Source organism: Mirounga angustirostris, unplaced genomic scaffold, assembly GCF_029215605.1.
Source record: "Mirounga angustirostris isolate CCGP_5_RB_7025 unplaced genomic scaffold, mMirAng1.0.hap1 SCAF_9, whole genome shotgun sequence".
NCBI lineage: Eukaryota > Metazoa > Chordata > Mammalia > Carnivora > Phocidae > Mirounga > Mirounga angustirostris.
Window position 1 is genome coordinate 130,456,375 of NW_026991717.1, and position 25,543 is coordinate 130,481,917.

General features: G+C 43.4%; 1 long non-coding RNA gene and 1 pseudogene across 2 annotated transcripts in view; both read left to right on the forward strand.

Moving 5' to 3' along the window:
- The window catches only part of LOC135361641 (uncharacterized), a 42,406-nt gene that overhangs the window by 212 nt on the left and 16,651 nt on the right, over window positions 1-25,543 (forward strand). Inside the window, exon 2 of the long non-coding RNA XR_010405299.1 lies at window positions 3,287-3,402. This is a non-coding gene — a long non-coding RNA (uncharacterized LOC135361641). The remainder of the gene's footprint in view (window positions 1-3,286; window positions 3,403-25,543) is intronic.
- LOC123862481 (eukaryotic translation initiation factor 3 subunit E-like) lies at window positions 23,222-24,577 on the forward strand (annotated as a pseudogene). Its single transcript, XR_010405298.1, has one exon. The product of XR_010405298.1 is annotated as a eukaryotic translation initiation factor 3 subunit E-like (transcript).

Genomic DNA, 25,543 nt, shown 5'->3' on the forward strand with positions numbered 1-25,543 from the left:
CAGACGGCCGGGATGCGAGACACAGCCAACCGACCTTGAGGCCCGGCCACACTCGGAAGCAGCTGCGGGCCCCCGCGGCTTCCGGCGAGGCCGCGACTCGCGCTCGGAGGGAACGCAGGCGAGGCGGCGACGCCTCCCGGCCGCCCACGCGGGCCCCGCAGCTCGCGCTTCCCTCAGGCGCCGCCGGCGTCGGGCGCGGCGGCCGCGCTGCCATGGCAACGGCGGCCCGTCCCCGCTTCCGGGCGCCGGCGCGCCACGCCAGGCGGGATGGGGCGGGGCGGGAGTTGCTAGGAAACGGGCGGTGGGAGTCCGCCTCCGCGTCGCGCTCGCCCGGCTTCCGCCCTCCGTGGACTCCGGCGCCGCCGAGGGGGAGGAGGGGGCGGGCGCCACGTGCTGGCCGAGGGCCTCAGGGCCTCTCTCCTGCGGTGCGGGTCCTTCCGGCCGAGATGGCGTCCCCTTTCCCGTTGGCTTGCAAGTATTGTGTCCTGTGCCCTCGGAGGAAGAATGTGCGAAAGCCCTTGGGCATGGCCGCTCCCCGCACCGGCTTTACGAGGACAGTAACGCCCCCACGCTGCGCTGAGGGCTCTTGACCCGCTCTTCTCCCTCCCTCCCTCCGAGAGGAACCCTTTCTGGAGCTTTACCATGTCGAGGAGCATTGCCGAACACTTTGCCCACATGGACTCATTTTCAATCCTGTGAAGTAGGGACTAGTAACTTTATTTCGACGAAATGAAGAAAATGTGGCCAAGGTCATACGGCTGATTGGGGGCGCAGCCAGGATTTGAAGTCCAGTCTTGCTCAACTTCAAGGTCTCTGCTTTGTTATAATGCTCCAGTGTCCTCCCTCAGCTGCTTCATCATCCCTTTGCCTATCCACACGTACACACCGCACCAACTGGGCAGTGTCTAGAAATGGCCTGACAAGAGGATTGAAAAAATCAAGATTGGCCCCCAAATCTGGGACATACAGTATGCCCTCATATATCACTGCTAATTTACAAATGTCCTGGTCTGTAACTTACTACCACGATCCCCACTTAAGAGTTCAGATTCTTCTCAAGGAAGAAAATCTAAGATGGAGATTTGCCAAAACGGGTACTGACTCCCAGCAGGTATCCCATGCTGGCCTAGGTATGTGGGAGATTAAGAGATTTTTTTCCTTAGACAGTGTTTGTCCACAAAGAGTTTATATTCTGTTCAGGGACTGTCTGGGGTTGCCAAGGATTGTGGGCAAACAATGTATTAGGGAAGTGTTTCCGGGAGAAACTAGTAAGGGAGAAAGGGAAGCGGAATAGGGCAGGAGAAGAAGGCAAGCAAGGGAGCAATTTAAAGTCAAGATCCAGCCTCAGCTTGATCAAGCTCCCCAGGAAGGGAACTGGGTTTTTTAAACCCACATACCACACATGTGTCACCGGCTACAGGCCTTCCAGGAGGGGATGGAGGACATGATACCCAGCACTTCCTGTTCTGAGTGACTCTGCGTGAAGTGGCTCCTGTAAATTAAGGGAAGGCAGTTCTCTGAAGGAGGTTGGAGGTGTGAGCCATCAGGAGAGAAGTACCCAAAGGCTCGAGGATAGGTCCAGTGACCCAGTAAAGGGGATCTGTACCAAAAGCATTCACTGGAGTCCACCCTTTGTCCCACTCAGATTCATGTGCTTCTCACATTGAGTCTAGTCCATTTTGTCACAGCTTATTCAAGATTCTAATTGATCATGGATCTAATAGGACAAATCACAGCCCCTGCCACTGTAGCTGGTGCCAAGATTATAATGAATATCCATCATCCCTTTTCTCTATTGTCCATTCTAGATTCCCCTCATCCTCAACTAGCCCTCTGCCAGACTCGGTGGCTTGCCTGGCAGGGTGGCCCACATCTTCATCCTTCAGGGGTCTGAGCTCCTTACTGCTGTGTCTTTATCAGGTAGTAGCTGTTGCAATTGCCTGCTTTCAGTTAACAGTAGGCACGGAGAGCAGCCAGAGAGACTCCAGGGGATCAGCTGAGGTATTTTCCTCCAGGAACTAGAACCTCTAGACTCAATGTCCTAGAGTTAGGAGGATGGGAAGGGTGTATTGCCCAAAAAGTTCACTGGGAGTGATAGTGAACCAGACTACTCCTCTTTCCACCCCTTGGTTTCCAGACCCACGTATTCAACTCACTGGAGACGCAATGCAAAATAATGACTGTCGGTTTAAGGCACATATTGCATTCTGAAGGACGGGGCCCAATTTCACAGAGCATCATTTCTAAGTTAGTGCCTACCTATGCCTTCAGAATGTGGTTACGATATATCATGCTAGAAGCTTCTGAATGGTATATGGTGGGATCAGATTTCACAGTCATGTGCCCATTATCATACCTCCTTTGTCAAAAAATGGGCAGAAAATATTTTATGGGATCCTGTATCAGTATATCAGACATTTTGAATCTTCAAATAGTGGATCTTGCCAAGGCACTGCAGGCAGGAAAGGTGAATTCATACACTAATTTGTATCAATCCCAGTCCGAACAAAATGCTGTCACTTCCAGGGTGAGAGGACTTCACATCATTAACTTTCCACCAAGTCTCTGATTGCTGTCCTGAAGGAAGGGCACCCTACTGGGGACACAAAGTCGGTCTCTGTAGCTCACAGGTCAAACATCCGCAGTGGCAGCACTCAATCAGCTTTGGTGAGAAGGAGCCTGTGCTTTCTGACTCATGCATAGCCTCCGTCTCTGCCACAAAGCTACTACATTCATGGGCCTGTGCCTATCACACAGGAACTACAGGAGCTACGGACAAAGGCTGGCTGACATTTACCGGACAAGTCATCCTGCCCACCTGGTTGCTTAAAGCTTCTTCTGCAAGAAATGCTCTCTGGTAGGCACTAATGTGCAATACCAAGATCTTCACTCTATCTATCTCCTCACCTGGGGCCACCTCTCCCTTCATACCAATTGGATCACCAGGTGCAATGCCCAAAGCTCTGCCTATTACAGTTTATCCTCATTGGTCTCTTCAGAGCCCCCTTTGGTTGGGGGGATAGTTCATCAACTGTCCAGTTTCAGTTTGTACCAATGGACTGAGTCAGACTATCTGTGAACCAAACTGGGGATCTTTCTTCTATCAGCTGGCCATGGGGGATACCCATAGGTGTGAGCCAATAGAGATGCATTTGTGGGTAGCTCACATAGAGGTTTAGGTCTCCGTTTCGTGCAGTTTACTCCTATGTTGTGGACCTGCGCAAGCCCAGTTTCACCCACTTCCATAGTCCTTATGATTATTTCCTCTGTCTTTCTCAAAAGCTAGAGATACCATGCAAACCATGCGTCCCCTTCCATCTGGATCCCATCACAGTTTACCAAGAGTGAAAGTCTTAGTCACTGCAATGGTACAAAGATACAGGAGGCCACAATTAATAACAGGTATGAAAAAAGTTTTTTTTTTTTGCTTTCTTGATGCTTTATCATAGTACTAATTAGAGTTTTACTTGTACGTATGTCCTTAAATTTCAGTAAAATGAGATATTGTATGCAATTTAATATAAAAATATATTGAATTTCTAATGAATTTTAAAAAGTACAGAATGCCTCCTCCCATGAGGGATGGGATCCCCATTTTCATCTTGCTGGTGAATGAGCTACATCCAGAATCTTAAAGTCAGCTTCCTGGGACTACTTGTGGTAATAGTTGTCTCAAGCAGGTCCCCCAGATGCAGACCCCGAGGAGAGAATTTGTGTGCGAGTGATTAAGCAATTTACCCCCAGAGAAATTGTAAGGGAGTAGGAAAAACAGAATAGGGAAAAAAATTAGCCAGGCAAGGTTGTGATTTCAAGTAAAGTTCCAGATTCAGTCTGAACCCTTGAGAATAAATTCCCCAGTGGAGTTTATCCTACCTAAAAGTAGGGGATCCAGGTTGTTGTACTTCTGTACCAGTCAGTCAGGCCACCATAGGTATTTGTAACTTCCCAGGCTCTTTTGGTTCTAGAGGCATCTGAGTGAAGTGGTTCCAGGGGACCACAGATTAGCTTCCCGAAGAAAGTTACAGATAGGAACTTCTGGAGCAAAGCTTGTAGAAACTGGGGGATGGCTACACTGAACCAACAGGGAGGATTTGAGAGGATCTAGACAAGAGTCCCACAACCGCTAAAGAAACAAAAATTAATATATGAACAACTGACTTAAAGCTTCTGGTTACTGACAAGATGAGAAACTGAACCGAGCTTCTTTCCGCCTCCTCCCAGACTCAAACTCTGAAGAAACCACTGGAGAGATGTAGAGAGGCTGGGTTTCCATTAGCGTGTTGTTGGAGGGCATAGTGCATGACTCAGAGCATCAGAGAGAAGGGTGCTATGGAGAGTTTTGCTTCCCTCGCTGCCCTGAGCAGATCATTACCTTCTGTGATTAGGTTATATAAGATTGTGCCTTCCATCTTGCTAGCAGACTCTCTCTCTGTCGTGTCTTTGGATTGCATGCCTTCATGGCAAAGAACTGAGGGAGTCTCCTGCCAACAGCCAGAAAGGAACTGAGGCCCTTAGTCAAATAACCCTCAAGGAACTGAATTTTGCCAACATGCATTTGGAAGAGGATCGTTTCCCACTTGAGCCTTAACGTGAGAACCCAGCCCTGGCCAATACCTTGAGTGCAGCCTGTGTGAGAGCCTGAAAGAGGACCCAGCTAATCACATATAGATCCCTGACCCATGAGAACTGTGTGAAAACAAGTATATGTTGGTTTAAGCCACTAAGTTTGTGGCAATTTGTTATACAGCAATAGGTAACCGATGCTAGCACTCTGCAGCTGGTCTGTAGGCTTGAGCACATCTGCGCTGAGGATGGTTATCTGTGCAACAGGTTTTATCTATCTGCTGGAATGCCAGGCCCGCTTTTGGGGCCCCCTCCAGCAGCGAGGCTTTGCCCTGCACATAGTAGGCTCATAGTCAATGACTCCCAGGCAGGGGCTCCAGGCATTTATAATAACAAAAACTGACTGGGTTCTCACTGTGTGCCAGGCCTCGTTCGAGGCACTTTACAAATCTCAATTTATTTAATCCTCACAACAATCATTATCAGTTAGGCTCTAGTAGGATTTCCATTGCAGATGAGAAAAACGACTCTCGGAGAGGACACATAATTTGCCAAGGCAGTAACACCTGTGAGTGGCAGAGTTGGGATTTATGCCCTGGATGGTCTGGCTCCAGAGCCCACGCTGCCTCTTAGAACCGAGAGGAGTTGGAGCTTGGTGCCACGCAAACAGCGTTCTTTTCTGAAGTGCCATAAAGCATTCGAACTCCTCAGCCACTTGTCAGCTGTTGGAGGGCAGGCATGTATCTTCTTTGACATGAAATCCCACCTTGCATATTTAAAACATAGCTACAATAGGACCCTTAAAAAGTTGGTTGAATGAGTAAGTGAATGAATGAATGGATGAGGTGTCTTTGAATAGCATGTGGAGACAAATAAAAAAAAAAAGGAAATATATAGAATGCTCTATTTCTAGATATTACACACCAGCAGACTCACGTGTCTCCCACAACACATTTCTGTGCAGTTCTGTCAATCTTAGCTCTTCCGGTGCTTATTTGATAGCACGAGTTAGGAAATATGTGTTTTTCTTGCCTTGGAATTGAGAGAAGAAATAATTCACAAGAGGTAAGTGAAGTGGAAGACAGCTATTGTCCCTAATAAGTGCGTCTGTTTCTTATTGGTCTGACTACACAGGCATGCACAGAAAACCTTGGATTATATCTCATTCCGCACTTAGGGCAGTTTGTTACCTGCAGGGATAAGTGAGGTTATAGAATGGGTTGGTTCAAGGAATGTACTTGCTTGCTTGTATATGCAAATATGGCTAAATTGCTTAAAATAACAAGTTGCTTAACACCCTCAACTGAGGGAATTTGAAATGTTCAGACATCACCTGTCTTTAGGCTGCCTACAAGCATGGGGAATGAAAGATGGTTTCTTTCAATGCCAAGTTCCTTAGCCACACAATGATTTCAGAGTAGGGAAAGCGGCTGAAGTCTTGTCTCATTTTTCATTGTTTTCGGGTACGAGAGTCAGAGTCATAGTTTATTAACAGTGTCTGTGATTCAGTTGCTTTGGTTTCTAATACCACAGACAAAATGTGAGTGGGGGAGTTCCATTAACTACAAGACCATCCTTTACTCTGTAAAAGTGGACTCCGCCATTTTAGGTAGTGTGTTTCGTTTCCTGAGAAGACTGGTAGGACTGAGCTTTATTTCTGTAGCCTTTCCCCTCTGTTTTGCTGTCATCCTGGCTGTGCCACGCAAATCTGGTGGCCTTGCACCTGCTTACAACTTTTCACTGCCTCTTTCAGGCCCCTCAAGAAAAAGGACTTCTTGGCCTGATAGCCAGGATGGCTTCTTTCATCCAGTTCCTACTCCTCTGACTGACTTCAACTCAGTGGTTTTCCCTAACCCCCACCCCCCCAGCCTCCATATTCCTACTCTTCTGCACTTTTCTGTTTCTCAAATTTTCTATGATCCCCAAAGCCATTGGTCTTTGCACGTGTGGTTCCCATTGTATTGGGAACCATTGCCTTCCTTTCCCGCCTCCCAGCCCTGATCCAACTCTTTAGGCCTGACCCATTAAGAAGTCGTTGGCAGTGTCTCAAGCATTCTTTCAGCTAAGGTTGGTGCCCTCCTCAGGGCTGCTATGTTCCCCGTGCACACCTTACGGTGGTCCTCTTGAGGAGCTGGACGGCCAGCTCTGAGAGGGCGGGGACTCTCCAGGTCCTCTCTGGCGTCTCAGCACCCAGCACAGCGCCTGGTTCATGGAAGAAATGAGAAACACATAAAATAAAATAAAAAATCCATTGAGTGAATGTTCTCATTAATCTCCTGTTAACCTTCGTTTCTCCACTTTGGGTGGATCTAAATTGCAATTAGTACAGTTTGTAAATTTCATTCAAGATGAATGACAGTTTAAGTAAAATAAAAGCTGTTAGCACAATAGAAAATTTCCTCAAAATAAATTAAATTAACTCTTGAAATGGATACCACATGAACTTCATGATGATAATTTAAAGCAAAAATTTGAAAACCAGTTTCTCAGATTTTAGACCTTTAGTACTCATTCCAAGTCAATTGATTTTCAATTCTTACAGACCCTTGTCATTATATGGGAACGACCTACACAGTGATGCTGCCTCTCACCCTCTCTCTCAACTTTGCTTAGAAAGTGTGATGTGCATTTTTTTTTCTGCTGGCGTAATAGGGTAAATACATTGAGATTTGCTTCTGGTCATGCTAATACAGGACAGAAAAATTGCTAAGAAGGTCTAAAGAACTCTTCTAATGCACAATATTTATGAGCCAAAATGATTTTTTTAGAACAAAATTTTCTCTGTGCAGGGTGCACTGCGCAGTGTCCCTCCTCAGCTGTTATCAGCAGTAATAACAGTCTTACCGAAGAGAAGAGATGAGGTTTAATCATTTGGGTGTGTTCCTAATCAGACCCCAATGCTCTCCTGGATGGAGGTGAATTTGAAACTGGCACTGGGAGTTGATGAAGTTGTGGCTTTATTTTTGAGGATTTTGATGGGCTTTGATCTACTTTGTAAACTATAAATCACTGTTGGAGTTTTGCTTACCGTCTTAAACAATGTCTTCTATCATTGTGAATGTTTAGAGCCAGGGTCCTATTTGTAGATCATGTAGTTCTTATTCTGGGGCAAACTCTAATGATATTCTTGTTCAGGAAATTGAAGTCGGCCTGACCCCACTTACCAGGACTGACTTCGTGGGTCTGCTGGAAAGGCATTCAGTGGTTTACCAGGCAAGTCAGGAAACAAGAACAAAACGCAAGAAAAGGGCCTGAGATATGGAGAGTATATTGGCTTCCAAGGGCTGTCATCGACATTGTCGATGGCCTTGGTGGCTTCCAACAATAGAAACCTATGCTCTCACCATTCTGGAGGCCCGAAGTTCCACATCAAGGTGTCGGCAGGATTGGTTCCTTCCCGAGTTTCTGAGGGAGAATCGTCCCATACCTTTCTCCTCGTTTCTGCTGGTGGTCTGCAATCTTTGGTGCTTTTTGGCTTGTAGACCCATCACTGCAATCTCTGCTCTATCTGAAGACGTGGCCTTTCCCTGTGTGTGCTCCTGTGTCTGGGTCTCAGATTCCCTCTCCTTTCTCTTAGAAGGATACCAGTCATTGGATTTAGGACGCACTCTTCTGCCAATATGCAAATGTCTTATCCAGGTGACCTTAAGACCCTTAACACAGTTCCATCTGCAAGGGCCCTACTTCCAGATAAGGTCACATTCCATGGACCAGGGGCTCGGACTTGAACATATTTTCAGGGGGGACATGATTCAACCCACAACTGAGGGAGAGTTCATCTGCAATAACTCCTTCCTGCTTTGACCCTCCCAAGAGCTCTCCATATTTTGACCTCTGGACTTTCTCCTTCAGCCACGGAAGCAAACCCCTGCTTCTTATTTGTAGTATTTACAATAAAACCAGAATCTGAGAGACCATGGTGAGGAAATTTTAGACCCTGAAAAAGAGAAAAATCACCAAGAAACAAACCAGGAAGGAAGACTGGTCCTAAAAACCCTAAAAGATCAAAATAGAGAACAACTGATAAATAACATGGTCCCATTTTTTCTTGTTTTGGCAAAGCAAAATTACGTATATGTTCATAGAAAACTTCTGGAAGGATATATATAAAAAAGGTAGCAGAGGAGGTTATGTGAGGGTTCGAGGATTATGGGATCTTAAATTTCTTCTTTATGTGTATTTACATTTTATAATCTTAGGTAATTTAAAAAATACCTTTTTAAACATTAGAACTAATATAGTTTATTAAAATATAATGAGATCTCAGGATGGCAAAGGATCATCTACCTGCTCTGGTCTTTCCAAGACGCAATTGTTCTAAACTCGAGTAGAGATGGTGGAATAGGAGTCCGTTAGTGTCTTTCCCTGAATCTCTTTATCACTACGAATTCCATGCACAATATCCTGGTATTTTGGTCACCATGTGGATGATCTTACTGAACTGTAGATGTGAGAGCTGGAAAAAACCTCACACACCATCTGGTCTAACATCCTAATTTTACAAATGATGAAAAAGAGCCCAGAGAGGGTGGCAGGCTCTCCCAAGGTCCCACAGACAGAGGTGGAGCTGAGACCCCATGTGGGGCTCCTTCTATTACTGAGGGCCCCTGCTGTCAAGGTCTTGTGCACAGACCACTGGACTAACATGAGTCATAGTGTCTATTTCCAGTTCAACTTCTAATGAATAAGCCACTTATCTATGCCACTACTAGATAGGCATTTGTGAAGACTTATTCATTGAACAATTATTGAATACTGGCACCCTGTCCCAGGATATGCTGGCCCCTGGGTATAGAGATGGATGTACACGTCTTCAGGATCTACCCAGTTAAGAAGAAACTGTAATCTAAATGTCCCCGGGCCTACCCAGGCCTGCAGATGGGGTCATTTTACTATAAAGGCCCAACTCTCCATAATGGAAGTTCCCAGCTGCTATCCTGGGAATTCCACGCCTTCACACTGGTTATTTTAGGAAGTCTCAATGCACCAGGACCTGAGGGTTTGGGTTTTGCTGGTCATGTCCATAGTCACTCAACAGCAGCTCTGCTCATGTTCCCCCTAGGGCCCACTTGGGAAGTCTGATGGTCTAAAAACCATTTGAGGAAGTGTGATAGTCAGTTTCATGCGTCAGTTTGCCTAGGTCATGGTACCCAGATAGTCTGTCAAACATTATTCTAGATGTTTCTTTGAAGACATTTTAAAGATAAGATTAACATTTACATAAGCAGACTTTGAATAAAGTAAATTACCCTCAATATTGTGAGTGGGTCTCATGCGTTCAGTTGAAGGCCTTAATAGAAAAAAAAAAAGACTGACCTCTCCAGAGGAGGAGGGAATTCTGTTAGCAGACTTGGCCTTTGGACTTGAACTGCAACTCTTCTCTGGGTCTCCAGCCTGTTGGCCTACTCTGCAGATTTTGGACTCGCCAGGCTTTGTATTCGTGTGAGCCAATCCCTTAAAAATCAATCTCTCTCTCTCTCTCCTTCTTTCCCTCTCTCTCCTTCCCTGGTCATAAATGTCCCAGCCACCCAGGGGCTTGTCAGAAGTCTTTGTGGAGAGAAGGGTGGAGAGAGCCCAGTCCCCTTTTCCCCCTCCTTAACCCCCAGAGCAACTTTGGGGATTCTTTTCATATTCCCAACGTACTGTTTTCCCCTCCCAGATATAAATGATGATGGTGATGATGATGCCGTGATCATCATATCTTAATACAAAAGTAAAATTTATTGAGCACTAAGTATTAGTCAAGATGCTTTAGATACATGAATTCATCCAAACTTCTGAAGAGTAGGGGCGCCTGGGTGGCTCAGTCGTTAAGCGTCTGCCTTCAGCTCAGGTCATGATTCCAGAATCCTGGGATCAAGCCCCGCATCGGGCTCCCTGCTCCGCAGGAAGCCTGCTTCTCCCTCTCCCACTCCCCCTGCTTGGGTTCCCTCTCTCGCTGTGTCTCTCTCTGTCAAATAAATAAATAAAATCTTTAAAACAAAACAAAACAAAACAAACAAACTTCCGAGGATTAGAACTGAGGCACAGAGGGGCGTCCACATGGCTCAGTCGGTTGAGCATCTGACTCTTGATTTCAGCTGGGGTCATGATCTCAGGGTCCTGAGAATGACCCTGCCTCAGGCCCAGGGCTCAGCCCGGAGTCTGCTTGTCCCTCTCCCTCTGCTCCTCCCCACTGCTCACGGGTGTTCTTTCTCTCTCTCTCTTAAATAAATAAAATCTTAAAAAAAAAAAAAAATGAACGGAGGCATAGAGAAATTAAGAAATTGGCCCAAGATCATCTGTCTAGGGAGTGGAGAGCTGGGCTGTACTCTCGGGCAATCCCTTGACCAACAATGAAAATTAATGTTAATTGAGCACTTACTACGTCCCCAGTGCTGTATATGGATCATCGTCCTTAATGTTACGGCCGCCCAACAATGCAGTGACTATTATCATGCTGTCCGCCCCGAAGAAGAGAGTGAGGCACAGGAAGTTTCACTCGCTGCCTTCGTCCCAAAAACCTCCAGTGCACCGACTCTGCTAAGCCGTTGGGAGCCACGGCTGGGTCTGAAGAGTGGAAAGATATGTTTGAAGCTGTGCTTTTGGAAAATCAGTGTGGCAGCGGTGTAGAGGATAGACTGCCTCTTCCTGGCTCAGCAGCACCAGCTGGGACATCTAACCATAGAGCCGGCAAGTGCATAGCTGGGGTAAGAGCCGCTCCAGTGGATGAAGGCTTTTGGCTCCGCAAGCCCCCCCCTTTCCTCATTGCGGCTGCTTTGGTGCCTCCCTCCTTTGCTGTACTTCCTGTCGTTTTGAGCCCTTCTATTGGCCCATCTCAGCTGCAAACGGTTCCTGAGTCGAGTCTGCTCTGGAAAGCCAAAATCCACCACCAGCTGGAGCTGGTAAGGCTGCAATACTTCCTGTTGAACTGGGTCCTGGGGGCAGACACTGCATTGTTATTTGTACCCAAAGCTCTTTATTCGTGGTGCTTTACGAAACACCAAAGGCCAAGTCATCTGTCTTTGAACCGGACAGACCACAGACGTAGAGAAGACAACAGAGGATAATCAGCTCCCTCCCCTCGTACACCGTCACCCCATTCTGCCTGAGCCATTCCCTCTGCTGCCCCTTCCATTTCTTTCATCGCCCTTCCTGAGGGGTCTTATTACTGAAATAGACTCCTAATTAACACATCAGGTTTCCCCTGTTCCAAAAAGTCTCTGAAATTTGCCTGTTCTGTGATGCCGCTCACTCAAAACACCCCCTGCTGCCTTTATTTTGTTCTGCTTTTTGTCCTGGCTTGTATCATTTGTTTCTTTGTATTGAAAGCTTGTCAGCTGCTGGAACCTGGCATGTATTAATTAGGAGGATGGTCCAGTGCACGACACAGCTTGACGGAAAGCAAGTCTGAGTGGGAAATTGGGCAGAGAATCAGAAGGAAGCTGGGGCAAGCAGGAGTCGGGGAGACGGCTTAAGACCATGACCCAGTTTTCAGACCCCACACGGCCAGCGGGCAAAACCTTCTGCGCTGTGATCCTCACTGCCGCTCACTCAGTCGTCTTCACCTTGTGGGTAACAGTGCTCGCCAGGTCTCACCTCTGTGCCTTTGCCCAATCTGTCCTCCTCCTCCAGGACTCCCTTCCTGCTCTCTTCTACCTATCTGACTTCTGGGGACTTTCCAGGCCAAAAGGAAAGTTCATCTCCCTGCCCCCAAAGCCTTCCATGGCTCCTCCAGTCCTAATTAACTGCCATTTTCATGACACCCTTACTCTGTTTGCATCATGGAGTCTCCCCCATGATGATGTAGTCTCCTCGACGACTCTCCCATCATCAAAGAGAAAAGGGGTTCGGCCAGACACAGGTGGAATAAGAAAGAGGCTTGTTAGCTGCTTTGGGTCAGACGTGTGTCTTCGCCTTTGGAGCAGTCCCACGCCCTGGGCCCCCCAAGAGCAGCATGAGAAGAGGGACAAGCTGCACAGAGTTGCAATTGTAAACCAGTTTCTGCAATTTGGTGTCTTGGGCCCTAGGAATCTTGGGCTCATATCTGAAGTATCTATTTCTTGTCCTGTCCACAGTTTTTAATACACGGGGTGAACACTGTTGAGGCTCTACCTGATCCCCTCAAAATCCTTTTTCCATTCTTAGATGGTCTGCTCTAGGCTTGTATGGTTGCTTCCAACAGCCAGCACCAGTGACTCTTTGGAAGACTCAAATCAGAAGTACCTGGAAACTGATATGCTCCTTGGGGGGGCCCTTGGTCGATGACTGGCTGGTGCCCAATATGAAGGCCCAGTTCTTTGTCCAGAGTTGGGACAGAGACTGAGGCATAACTTCTATTCCACAGCTCTCCCAGGGGCAGGTCAAGGCTGGGACTTGGCCTGAAATGGCTCCTGGCTTGGCTTCTTCTGGTTCTCTATCCTGCTTATCTGTCCTCCCCCAACTCCCCCACCCCCACTGATGTGCCTTGGGGAATAGTTCCTTAGAAAATCTTTTCCCATGAATATTCATTTCCAAGTCCATTTCTGGGAGGACCTGACCTAAGATAATACATATGATGCATCTCTTCATTGGTCACTGGCAGTCACCTCCCCCCCCACCCCTACCCACACAATCTAGGAGTTTCCACTTTTTTTGAGTGATGGTTGACATTCTCTTTGAGGTAGCCCTCCAGGACCTAACTCCAAGTAAATTTTGTGCAAGTCAGGGGAGCCCATATTTCAAGTCAGATCATTCCACACATGTCGTCTGATACAGTGAAAATCTACCCAGTCATTCCTTGGTAATGGGATAACAGATACAGTCAGAAAGTTATTTTTATGTATTCCCTTTAGAAGATAACATTTATCTTATTTTTTCAGACTTTCCTCATTTAAAAAAAATTCTACATAATACATTTAAGAACATCAATGTACTAAAATGTTGGTTTGTGAATAGTGGAATCATCAGCACCAAAAAGGATTCTCAGAGCTTGTCTGTATTATTAAAACATTGACTGTGGCGTTGGGTCATGTGCAAAGGTTTCATTTTATTTTAACATTCCAAAGTTTGCAAAGCTAGCCAGTGAAGTGTCATCATTCATCCTCCTAGGAAACAGTAGTAGCTTCCCCCTAAACAACATTGGATGCTGCCAAGGTAGTCACCGATAGATTCCACGCATCTTTTTGGATCCTACATTCTTGATATTGTGACTCAGAAATGCTTCTGCATCGCTGGCCCTGCCCTAAACTCTTCTGAGAAGCTACCTCAAGTACTGAAGCAAAGAAACAAATTACCTTTCTGTCCTAGGGCGCAAGTCACTGAACTCTTCCTAACTTTATTTAAACCCACCCCTAAAATCCCACCACCATTTCTCAGCTTTGCTGCAGGTGTGTGTGTTCATGTCCAACCTCCCAAGCCCAAGGCCAGGTCTTGTTCTTTGTTCCCCAGCATAGGGCCAGGAGCCTACCTCTCAACCACATCAATCACACAAGAAACGAAAGTCACAGACTATTTTGAGTCAAGCCAAGGCAAATTGGGTTTGTATAAGATTCAACCGATTCATGGATCCAGGCAACTTGGCCAACGAGCGCCTCAACTGGCAACTGAAATGTACTTTTCTGAAATGTGATTTCTCAAACTCCGTTAGCTATCTGCCGTCAGGTGCATTTAGGTTTTCTTTCTAGCTCTGTCGTTCTACGATTTGATTCCTTTTCCTGCCGGAGAAATTCAGGTTTGCGTGAATTTAGGGACTTAGTACTTCAGATTTCTCAGAAAGGCAGTTTATTAGGAAACCTCGTGTTTACTCAAGTATTTGACAAGTCCCACTTGGCCAGCAGGCTAAATGCAATTCCTTGAAATTCTGTCCCATGGACTCCTGGGAGCTAAATGTAACGTTTAGTCATCAATAGGATAATTTATGTTCATTCTTTCTACTTGCCTTCTTAAGAAGGGATTGGAGTTCATGCTGGTATTCTCTAGAAAACGGAACTGCCTTCCCGCCCTGTAAAGGTATGTTATTATGGAAAGAGCCTACCTATTTTCTGTGTTGGCTTCCTCTATGTTTTTGGATTTAGGCACAGTGTCTTTTTGGACGTGCTGACTTTTTATGGCTTCAAGCAAGGTAATGGTGTATAAATGCTGTTGGCCGTTTACCATTTGGGATTCAGCTCCATGTCTGGCTCTTGTTATGTAGGCATTTTCAGAGCCTTACGGCTCAGCTGTGAAAGCACGCCGGCTTAAAGCGAAAATGCAGTAGAACCTTGCTAATCTAACAACTTAATAACACTTGCCACCCCTGCACGGCAAGGACTTAATAGTAGGACTCAAAGCGAGGCTTCCTGTTTTCGGAATGCACGGAGCACATTCCGCTGATGATGGAGTTATCATAATAATCTCTACGTATCATAAATACTATCTCTACGTCTGCTTATTAAAGCCAGTGAAACAAGATTATTTTATTGCTGCCCTGGTCTTTTAATTCAGCCGTGGAGAATAGCCTCCAAATACTTGACTGAGAACCCGATTGAGGCAAGCTAGCTTCTGCTCTGCCTTGTATCCTTCAGTTACCAAGACTGTGGAAAATGTCCTCTGGTTTGTGTCGTGCCTTGGGGTTCTTCGGGTGTCCAAAGACAGTCTTTAGGGGAATGTTCATACACACTTTAGATACAGACATCCAAACTCCACAACAGATGGATGATTTGTTTTACTAAGGACTTTATTCACCCATATGTAATTCTCATTGTTTGGCCAAAACAGGTTAGTCCATTTTCTCTCCCTGTGGGGGTGAGGGAAGCTTTCATACTCATATTAAAGTTGTTTCCAATGACCTCTAAATGATTTTCAGGGCATAAACAGGTTAAATTTGTTTCTACTTACCATATCCCCCTTCATAAAACAGATACCGTGTTTCAAAAAGAAGAAAGACGGTGCGCCCGGGTGGCATCGTTGGTTGAGCATCCGACTCTTGGTTTCGGATCAGGTTGTGACCTCAGGGTCGTGAGATGGAGCCCTGCATCAGGCTTAGCGTGGAGTCTGCTTAGGATTCTCTGTCCCTCTGCCCCTGCCTCTCACTCACTCTCTCAAAATAAATGAATAAATCTTAAAAAAGAAGAAGAGAGACTGAAAAAGTGACCGAGTGTTATTTTTGACGTGTCACTTATCTCAGCTAAAATTCTACTAACTCTAATCAGGAGATTTCAGTAGGAAGTTTCTGTGTGTATGTGCATGTGTGTGTCTAATATTTTTATAGTCTTTTATATGAGGAAACTTTTTACAGATCCTGGAAGGCAGCCCTCAGTAACAAAGTTTAATGGAGGCATAAGAGGGAAAATTGATGGTTGGTGTTTACAAGTTCCCATGAAAATGACTCCTAATGTATTCAATGAATATGTTTTCTATTGAGCGTTGTGCTTGCATCAGAGTACAACATAAATGCGCTGTAAAAATGGATATGGCCATTTAAAGTACCTTAAGAAATCCCTTGATGGTTTGTGGTCTATATATAATCCAGTGTCACGCAGGCTTCCTGTATGTGGGGCTTTAGAATGCCCTGTCTGGTTAATTCAGAATAGGGTCTAGGTGTGATGTGTGGGAACTGCTTTGGGGAGATCCCTTATTTTTTGGCAAGAAGTTGCTCAGAATTTCCAAAATAACTGTTTTCACTCTCTTGTTTCTTCATGTATGTCTAGAGATGGCATCTGTCAAGGAGGGAAAAGACACCTCAGAGCTTGCCCTGACTCTAGTTGTTCCAAGTGATGTCAATTTAACATCACTCCTTATAAATTAATGCAGACCAGATCATCATAACCCAAGTTTTCCTTCAAGAAAAGGGTATATACACATGGAGCCGGATATTTCCCTTATTATAAACTCAGCGTCAGTGAATGTGGCAGGAGAAGCCTTGGCAGCAGTCCAGTATTCCAAATAATTCTTAGCTGATACCTTAACCCTTGAGGGAAGACATTGCTAAAAAAATCAGTGGAGAGTAACCTCTGGGGTCTGCATCTTAACTATTCTAAGAAATTCTTCTGGGCTTCATGATCAGTATGATTTTTCCCACTGAATTCTTGGGAGCCTGCAGAAAATCTGTTGTAAATTTTAAAATAATCCTTTAAAAACATATGTGAGATTATGTCTCTGACTTGCTGAAAACACTCCTGTGACTTCCAATGACATTCAGAAGAAAAAGCATTAAGTCCTCACCCTGCCTCCAAGGTTCCTCATGAGCCGGCCTCCCTCACTGGGCTCCAGCTACCATCCCCCCTTGATATTCCAGCCTTGAACCTGTGCACTCATTTTCTCCCCCTGCCAGAGATGCTCCACTCCTGGATGACTCACCCTACAGCCATGACCTTCTTCCTTCTTCAGGTCTCTGTTCAGATGTCTCCTCTTCTTGGAGAGGTTTTCCAGAACCCCTCTGCTATGGGCTGAGTGGTATCCTCCCCAAATGCATATGTGGAAGCCCTAATCTTCAATATCTCAGAACGTGACTTCATCTGGTGACAAGGCCTTTAAAGATGTGCTTGAGTTAACATGGGTTTGTAGGGGTAGCACTCATCCAGTGTGATTGGTATCTTTATGAGAATAAGAGATGGGCATAGAGACAGATACCACACATGCACATGCACAGCAAGAAAATGGCCACCTGTCAGCTAAAGAGAGGCTTCAGGAGAAACCAAACCTGCCTATACCTTGGTCTTGGACTTCTAGCCTCCAGAGCTGTGAGAAAGTACATTTCTGTGGTTGATGGCCCCCAGGCTGTGATATTTTGTTATGGCGGCCCAAGCTGACTAATACATCCCCCCATCTAAAGCCCTCCCCTGACTCTCCCCCGAAGCCTGCTTTACATCTCTTCCTAGCACATGAAGTATGAACCTATTTATTTACTTATATCTATTTTAAAATTGAGATATAACTGGCATATAATGTTACACTAGTTTCAGGTGTGCAACATAATGATTTGATATGTATGTGCATTGTGAAATGAGCACCACGAGAAGTCTAGTTAACATCTGTACCACACATCATTACAGTTTTTTTTTTCTTGTGGTGAGAACCTTTAAGACCTACTCTCTTAGAAACTTTCAAATAGACAGTACATATTATTAATTATAGTCATCATGCTGTATATTATATCCCCAGGACTTGTTTCTTTTATACCTGGAAGTCTGTGCCTTTGACCACCTTCACGTATGGTAGGTGTTCAGTAAATATTTGATGAATGAATTAATAAACATATTAAATAATATGCAGTAGCCTAGCTCTACAATAACTGTACTAGGAGCTTTGAGCCATGTGTCAACACAGATATTGAGGTCCAGTGTTTAAGTCAAATGAACCGACTTGTTCCCTAAATGTATATTAACTTAGATTGAAATGATTATAATTTTGGCAGGCACCTTGAAAATGACATTGAAATGAACCTAATAACTAGAGAGGTACTAAGTGGAAGCTGTGAATATGCAATCAAATTCAAGAACGGAAAATGGTTTTTTTTTTCTGCTTTCATGGTCTTTGTCCTATATTTGGAAAAATTAGGAAAAAACACACCAGAAAGAAGCTAATGCTCAAAAACACAGAGATACTTGAAAGTCTTTGAACACCTCACCAGAAATAACCCAATAAGATTAAAATTCCAGATCAAAGTTAGCAAAAACACAGAAAGGGAAGAAAGGCAGTTGTGAGACTTCCCAGTCCCAAACATTTACCACCACACAAATGATTAATAAACGTGGGGTTCCCACAGCAAATAATTTCCATGTCCACCACCTGTAAAGAACAGCATTACATCACTGTTCTTGGAAAAATAGCTGAAGGTTTCCAACACTCGTGATCCATCGGTCTAGCAGCAGATAAACAATAGAGAAAAAAAAAATAAATACAGAAGGATGGATCTTCACTGTCATATAATCAATCAGCAAACATGTATTGACTACCTGCTACTACTTGAAATTCTATCCATGGTGTCATAGGAAAATCCAACGTTCAATGCAAAAGCTTCTTGTGATTTACAAAGTCAAGCAAACCCACGGCAAATGGCCATGGACATCAGCCCTGGCTGGAATGAAAGGGAGGGCCCTGACACTATCCACTTTTGTCTCTCAAGATCCTTCCATACAGCTAGGGCTCCATCAGTATCTGTTGAATGAATGTCAAAATGGAAGTAGAAATATGGCAGTGACTCAGTTTCTTAAGTGACCCATGAGTCATGAATTCAAAGCTGTTAGAATCTTTGAAAGAACTTTGGTCAGCAAGCTATGTAGGGAAAAAACAGGCTACTGGACATCCAATCCAACGAAATGGGGATTCCCTACACTCCAGCTTGAAATCCGATAGTAGTCTGGGTCTATCGTTGGCTGCCCTCCAGGCAGCAATAGTGAATGTTACTTTTGTCTGCCCTCCGTGCACACCCTCTTTCTTTGGATAATAGCATCTCAATTGGCCTTTCTCACTCTTGGTTCACACAGTTTAAGGTGGAGCCAAGCCCCTCCCTAACCCCCAGACATGAAGATGGGCAATTGGATCAGGTCAGGCCAATGCAAGTTTTCCTTCCACTTGACCACAGTGATTGGTTTAGGGATATTAGGTGACTCAAGATAGGCCTCTAAGACGCAATCCCAGGATTCATGCTGGGACTCCTGAGGGGGAAAACAAGCTCTGTCTTTCTACTAGAATTTAAACTTTTGGATGTAGGCTTGATGCTAGTCATTTTAACTTTGTCAGCAGAGGGGTAAACAGACTCTAGAGGTGGAAAAAGTATGTGTGTGTGTGTGAGAGAGAGACAGATAGATAACTGCCATTTGGTCACTTGGATACAGCTGTGCCTGAAACTGGCTATACCCTATGGTCTTGGTTATACCACCGACAAATGCCCATACTTACTTCAGCAAATTTGAGTTGGTTTCCCATGGCTTGCTAGCAAAATGACTTGAATAGTAAATACAGCAACACAGAGCAAGCCTCTAACTAGTTTGCCTTTCAGTGAGACATCCCATGGTGAAAGCAGGTGTCAAGAGATAGGAATTCAAATTTAGGGTTGGGGAAAGTTACCTCGCTGCTCTGTGGCTGAGTTTCCTCATCTGTGAAATGGGACAGTCATAAAACTTGCCTTATTGTGAGGATTAAGTAAATCAGTATATGAAAAGTACCCCAAATGTTAGCCAATATTGTTGTTATTAAGATTATTCCCATTTTTAAATTTTTTCATATTTTATTTAGATGTTATTCCTATTTTTAAAAAAGATTTTATTTATTTATTTGAGAGAGAGAGCACGTGTGTGTGTGGGGGGGGGGTTGAGGGGCAGAAGGAGAGGGCGAAGCAGACTCCCTGTTGAGCAGGGAGCCCCACAGGGGGCTTGATCCCAGGAATCTGAGATCATGACCTGAGCTGAAGTCAGACACTTAACCGACTGAGCCACCCAGATGCCCCATGTTATTCCTGTTTTAAAAAATTATTATCTCAATGCCTGTGTTCTATTGCTCTATTAAAGGCACCCTTTTGGCATCAGCTTTGAACTGTTACCAAGTTGAATTAAATATCCACAGGGTCTACTAATTATTGGGTAAAATAGCCCTTTATCCAATCATTCAGAAAGGAAGTCCCTATTCAAGTCTGGGATTTACCTAACACTTGAATCCACTAGGAGCACCCATGGCTGAACAAGAGGCCCCTGGAGGACAGGGTGACTTACCACTGCAAGAGCCCATGAGGACCAGGAACCCAGGTCTCCATCTGCACCTGCAGAACCAGCCCAAGTTCCCTTCTCCATTGAATCAAATAGGGAAATGAGTATTTTTAGAGGAATGGAGGGAGAAGGATAATGGGAGCTTTAGCTTGAATCTTGAAGCTGTTGTAAAAGAAAATAACAGTGTCGGTAATTTCTCCTTCCTGTTTAAGCACTTTGTGAAGTGCCGTCCCCTAAATTAAACTGGGAAGTCAGAAAAAAACGTGTTCCCATGCCAGCATACGGACCCACAGGCCCACTTGGCCAGAGCTTTCTAGCACCGGGGAGTTCTCCTAGAGCAGAGCTGGGGAACTGGGCCAGACTGCAATATAAGAATTTCCTTCTGATGTGGAAAAACAGAAAAAAAAAAAAAAAAAAAAAGAAATTTAATCATCTCAGTCAAAAACATATGGAGGCTTTCTGTTCAAATGCTTTAACTCTCTCCTTCTCCTCCTCCCTTCTCTTCTTTGTTTATTATAGTAACACACATACACACACATACACACACACACACCCAGAGTATAAAATTTCCCATCTTAAACATTTGAGAGCCTACGCTTTAATGGGCATTAGTAGAGTCATAGTGTCGTGCAATCAGCACCACTATCCCTCTCCAGAACTTTTTCATCTTCCCAAACTGAAACTCCGTACCCCTAAACACTAACTTAACTCCCCATTCCCCCTGCCCTTCCTCTCTGTCCCTGAAAACCACCGTTCTACTTCCTGGTCCCTGAAAACCACCATTCTACTTCCTAATTCCATGAACGTGATTAGTCCTCCCATTAGTGGAATCAGAGGGTGTGTTCCTTCCAAACGGGCTTATGTCGCTCACCATGATATCTTCAAGCCTTGTTCACATTGGAGCATATGTCAGAATTTCCCTCTTTTTAAAAGATTCGATACTATTCTGCTGTATGTACCACATTTATCACATTTTGTTTACTCCTATCTAGCGATGGATGCTGAGGTTGCTTCCACCTCAGGCTTTCGTGAATAACACTATGAACACGGTGTACAAATATCTGTGCAAGTCCCTGCTTTCCATTCTCCGGTGGAATTGCTGGATCACAGGGTAATTCTGTGTTTAATTACTGGAGGAATCATCATATGTTTTCCACAGCAGCTATACCATTTTATGTTCCCTCTGGCAATGCGTGGTGGTTCCAGTTTCTCCACATCTTCACCAATATCTGTTATTTTCTGTTTTTGTTGTTGTTGTTGTTTAAATGGCCATGCTAATGGGTGTGAAGTGGTATCTCGTTGTGGTTTTGACTTGGGTTTCCCTGGTAATTAGTGATGTTGAGCATCTTTTCATGGATTATTGACCATTTGTATATGTTCTTTGGAGGAATGTTTGTCTAAGTTCTTGGCTCATTTTTAATCGAGTTGTTTGTTTTTTTACTGTTGAGTTGTAAGACTTCTTTTCTATATTCTGGTTATCAGTCCCTGATCAGATGTATAATTTACAAGTATTTTCTCCCATTTTGTAGGTTGCCTTTTTGCTCTGTTGATAGTATCCTTTCATGCACAGAAGTTTTACATTTTGATGTAGACCACTTTATCTAATTTTCTTTGGTTACCTGTGGTCTAGGTGTCATATCTATAAAACCAATGCAAATCCAGTGTTGTGAAGTTTTTTCTCTGTCCTTTAAAGTTCTATAACTTCAACTCATATTTAGGTTTTTGATCCATTTCGAGTTAATTTTTGTACGTGGTGTCAGGTCCAACTCCATTCTTTTGCATGTGGCTATGCAGTTTTCCTATCACCATTTGTTGACAGAAAACAAACAAACAAAAAACACCCCACCATGTTTAGTTTCAAAATCACACATAACTGTAGATTTTGAAATCTTTCTCAGTTCTTTCAGTGTTTGCTCTGTGTATTTTGAAGTTTTGTGAATACACATTTAGTTGAATACACAATTGTGATGTCTTAATGAATTGATCTTGCATCATTGTGAAGCGTCCCTCTTTTTCTTTGGTTATATTCTTTATCCTGAAGTTCGTTCCCCTTGTCTGATATTAATAGAGCCACTTCAGATTTCCTGTTATTAATATTGTATAGTATATCTTTTTCCATTCCTTTATTTTAACCTTTTTTATATTTAAATTAGATCTCTTTGAGGCAATGTTTAATTGGGGTCTTGCTTTCTTATCCTGTCTGACAATCTCTGACTTTTAATTAAAGTGTTTTTATTTAATGTAGTTACTGATATGGTTGGATTTAAGTCTACTGTCTTAACTATTTTTTTTTTTTACTGGGTTATCTGCTATTTTCCCCCTCTTTCATGGCTTTCTTTTGGATTTAGTATTTTTACATTCTATTTTCTCTGTATTAGCTTATTATCAATACCTACTGGTTTGTTTTTTTGGTGGAGTGGGGTATAGAGTTCACAATATGTATCTTTAACATCGCAGTCTACTTTCAAATCATGATATATCTTATAATGTATAACCTAAGAACCTTATAATAGTATGCTTCCATTTCTCCCTTTGGGTCCTTAATGCACTTTGTGCCATACATCTTACTTCTACATGCATAATAAACCCCATAATACATTGTTATTATTTTTGCCTTAAACATTCCATTCTCTTTAAAAGAAGATTTTAAGTTAGGGAAACATATATTTTATCTTTACACACACAGTCACCATGTCAATGTTCTTCCCTTCTACGTAGATCCAGGTTTCCAACTGGTATCATTTGCCTCCACCTGAAAAGCTTACTTAAACATTCCTTATGGTATAGGTCTCCTAGATGAAAAGTCTTATTTTGCTTTCATTTTTGAAGGATATTTTTTCTAGATATAGAATTCTACTTTGACGTTTTTTTTCCCTTCCAGCACTGTGACAGTGCATTCTCCTTTTCTTCTGACTTGCATTGTCCCTGACAAGAAGTCTGAATATCCTTGTCTGTGTCCCCTGTTTATAAAATGTCTTTTTTTCTCTGGCTTCTTCTAAGAACTTTTTCAGCCCTTTTTACTTGGCAAGATGGTGGAATACGACTTGACTACTTGCATCGCGCACTTTTTGGATCAGCATCTAGTCTTTCCGTTGCTTGAGTTTCTCTCCATAAAAGAGATATATAATGAAAAAGAATTATTACAAAGGAAATTGGATGTCCTTAGTGATACCAACATGGTAGACTCTACTATGGATGTATACAAAAACCTTTATTCTGATGATATTCCGCATGCTTTGAGAGAAAAAAGAACCACAGTTTTTGCACAACTGAAACAGCTTCAGGCAGAAACAGAACCAATTGTGAAGATGTTTGAAGATCCAGAAACTACAAGGCAGATGCAGTCAACCAGAGATGGTCAGATGCTGTTTGACTACCTGGCGGACAAGCATGGTTTTAGGCAGGAATATTTAGATACACTCTAAAGGTATGTGAAATTTCAATATGAATGTGGGAATTACTCTGGAGCCACAGAATATCTTTACTTCTTTAGAGTGTTGGTTCCAGCAACAGATAGAAATGCTTTGAGTTCACTCTGGGGAAAATTGGCCTCTGAAATCTTAATGCAGAATTGGGATGCAGCTATGGAAGACCTTACAAGGTTAAAAGAGACCATAGATACTAATTCTGTGAGTTCTCCACTTCAGTCTCTTCAGCAGCGAACATGGCTCATCCATTGGTCTCTGTTTGTTTTCTTCAACCACCCCAAAGGGCGTGATAACATAATTGATCTCTTCCTTTACCAGCCACAGTATCTTAATGCAATTCAGACAATGTGTCCACATATTCTGCGCTATTTGACTACAGCCGTCATAACAAACAAAGATGTTCGGAAACGCCGACAGGTGCTAAAAGATCTTGTTAAAGTTATTCAACAGGAGTCTTACACATATAAAGACCCAATTACAGAATTTGTTGAATGCTTATATGTTAACTTTGACTTTGATGGGGCTCAGAAAAAGCTGAGGGAATGTGAATCAGTACTTGTGAATGACTTCTTCTTGGTGGCTTGTCTTGAGGATTTCATTGAAAACGCTCGTCTCCTCATATTTGAGACTTTTGGTCGCATCTACTAGTGTATCAGCATTAATATGTTGGCAGACAAACTGAACATGACTCCAGAAGAAGCTGAAAGATGGATTGTAAATTTGATTAGAAATGCAAGGCTGGATGCCAAGATTGATTCCAAATTAGCTCCTAACTGGGCAACTCAGGACTCTGGCTTCTACTGAAGAACTGTATAAAGACAAGATGAAAAAACTATAAAATAAAGATGAAATAATAAAACCATTATATAAAGGGTGACCTACATTTTAGGAACAATTAACAGTTTATAAATTTTGGGGAATTTGAATAAAATTGGCTGTGTTTCATTAAAAAAAAAGCTTTTTCATCACTGGTTTTCAGCAATTTTGGTTATATGTATTGTGATGTGCTTTTATTTGTGTTTTTTCTGCTTGGTCTTCATTGAGTGTCTTGGACCTATGTTTTTAGTTATTAAATTTGGGGTCACTTTGGCCATTATTTCTTCTAATAGATTTTCTGTTCTCCCTTTTCTAGGGCTCCCCTTTCATATATATTCGACTACTTGATCTTGTCCCGTAGGTCACTCAAGTTCTTTCATTTTTTTCAGACTTTTTTTTCTCCATATATTTCTTTTGTTATTTCTTCAAGTTCACTGATCTTTTCTTCTGCAGTGTCCAATCTCTTGTTACGCCTACCCATTGACTTTTTAAAATTTCCTTTGGTTCCATTGAAATTTTATTCATTTCTTTATAATAGTTTGCATTTCTTTCCTCATGTCATTTCCTCTTGAACATATTTATAAGAACTATTTTAAAGTCCTTGTTTGAGGGCGCCTGGGTGGCTCAGTTGGTTAAGCGACTGCCTTCGGCTCAGGTCATGATCCCAGGGTCCTGGATCGAGTCCCACATCGGGCTCCCTGCTCGGCAGGAAGCCTGCTTCTCCCTCTCCCACTCCCCCTGCTTGTGTTCCTGCTCTCGCTGTCTCTGTCTCTGTCAAATAAATAAATAAAATCTTTAAAAAAAAAAAGTCCTTGTTTGATAATTCTATTATTGCTGTCATTTCTGGGTCTGTTCCTATTGATTAATTTTTCTTTTGGTTGTGACTCCTGTCTTCCTGCTTCTTTGAATGTCTAGTAACTTTTGGTTGCAATTATGAACATCACACTGTTTTGTGTCTGGATTGTGTTGTCTTTCTTTAAAGAATTTTGAAATTTGTTTTGGCAAGTATTAATGTACTTGTGGATTAGCTTAATTCTTTTGAGCTTATTTTAAAGCTTTGTTAGGTTGGATGTAGAGTATCCATTACCTTAG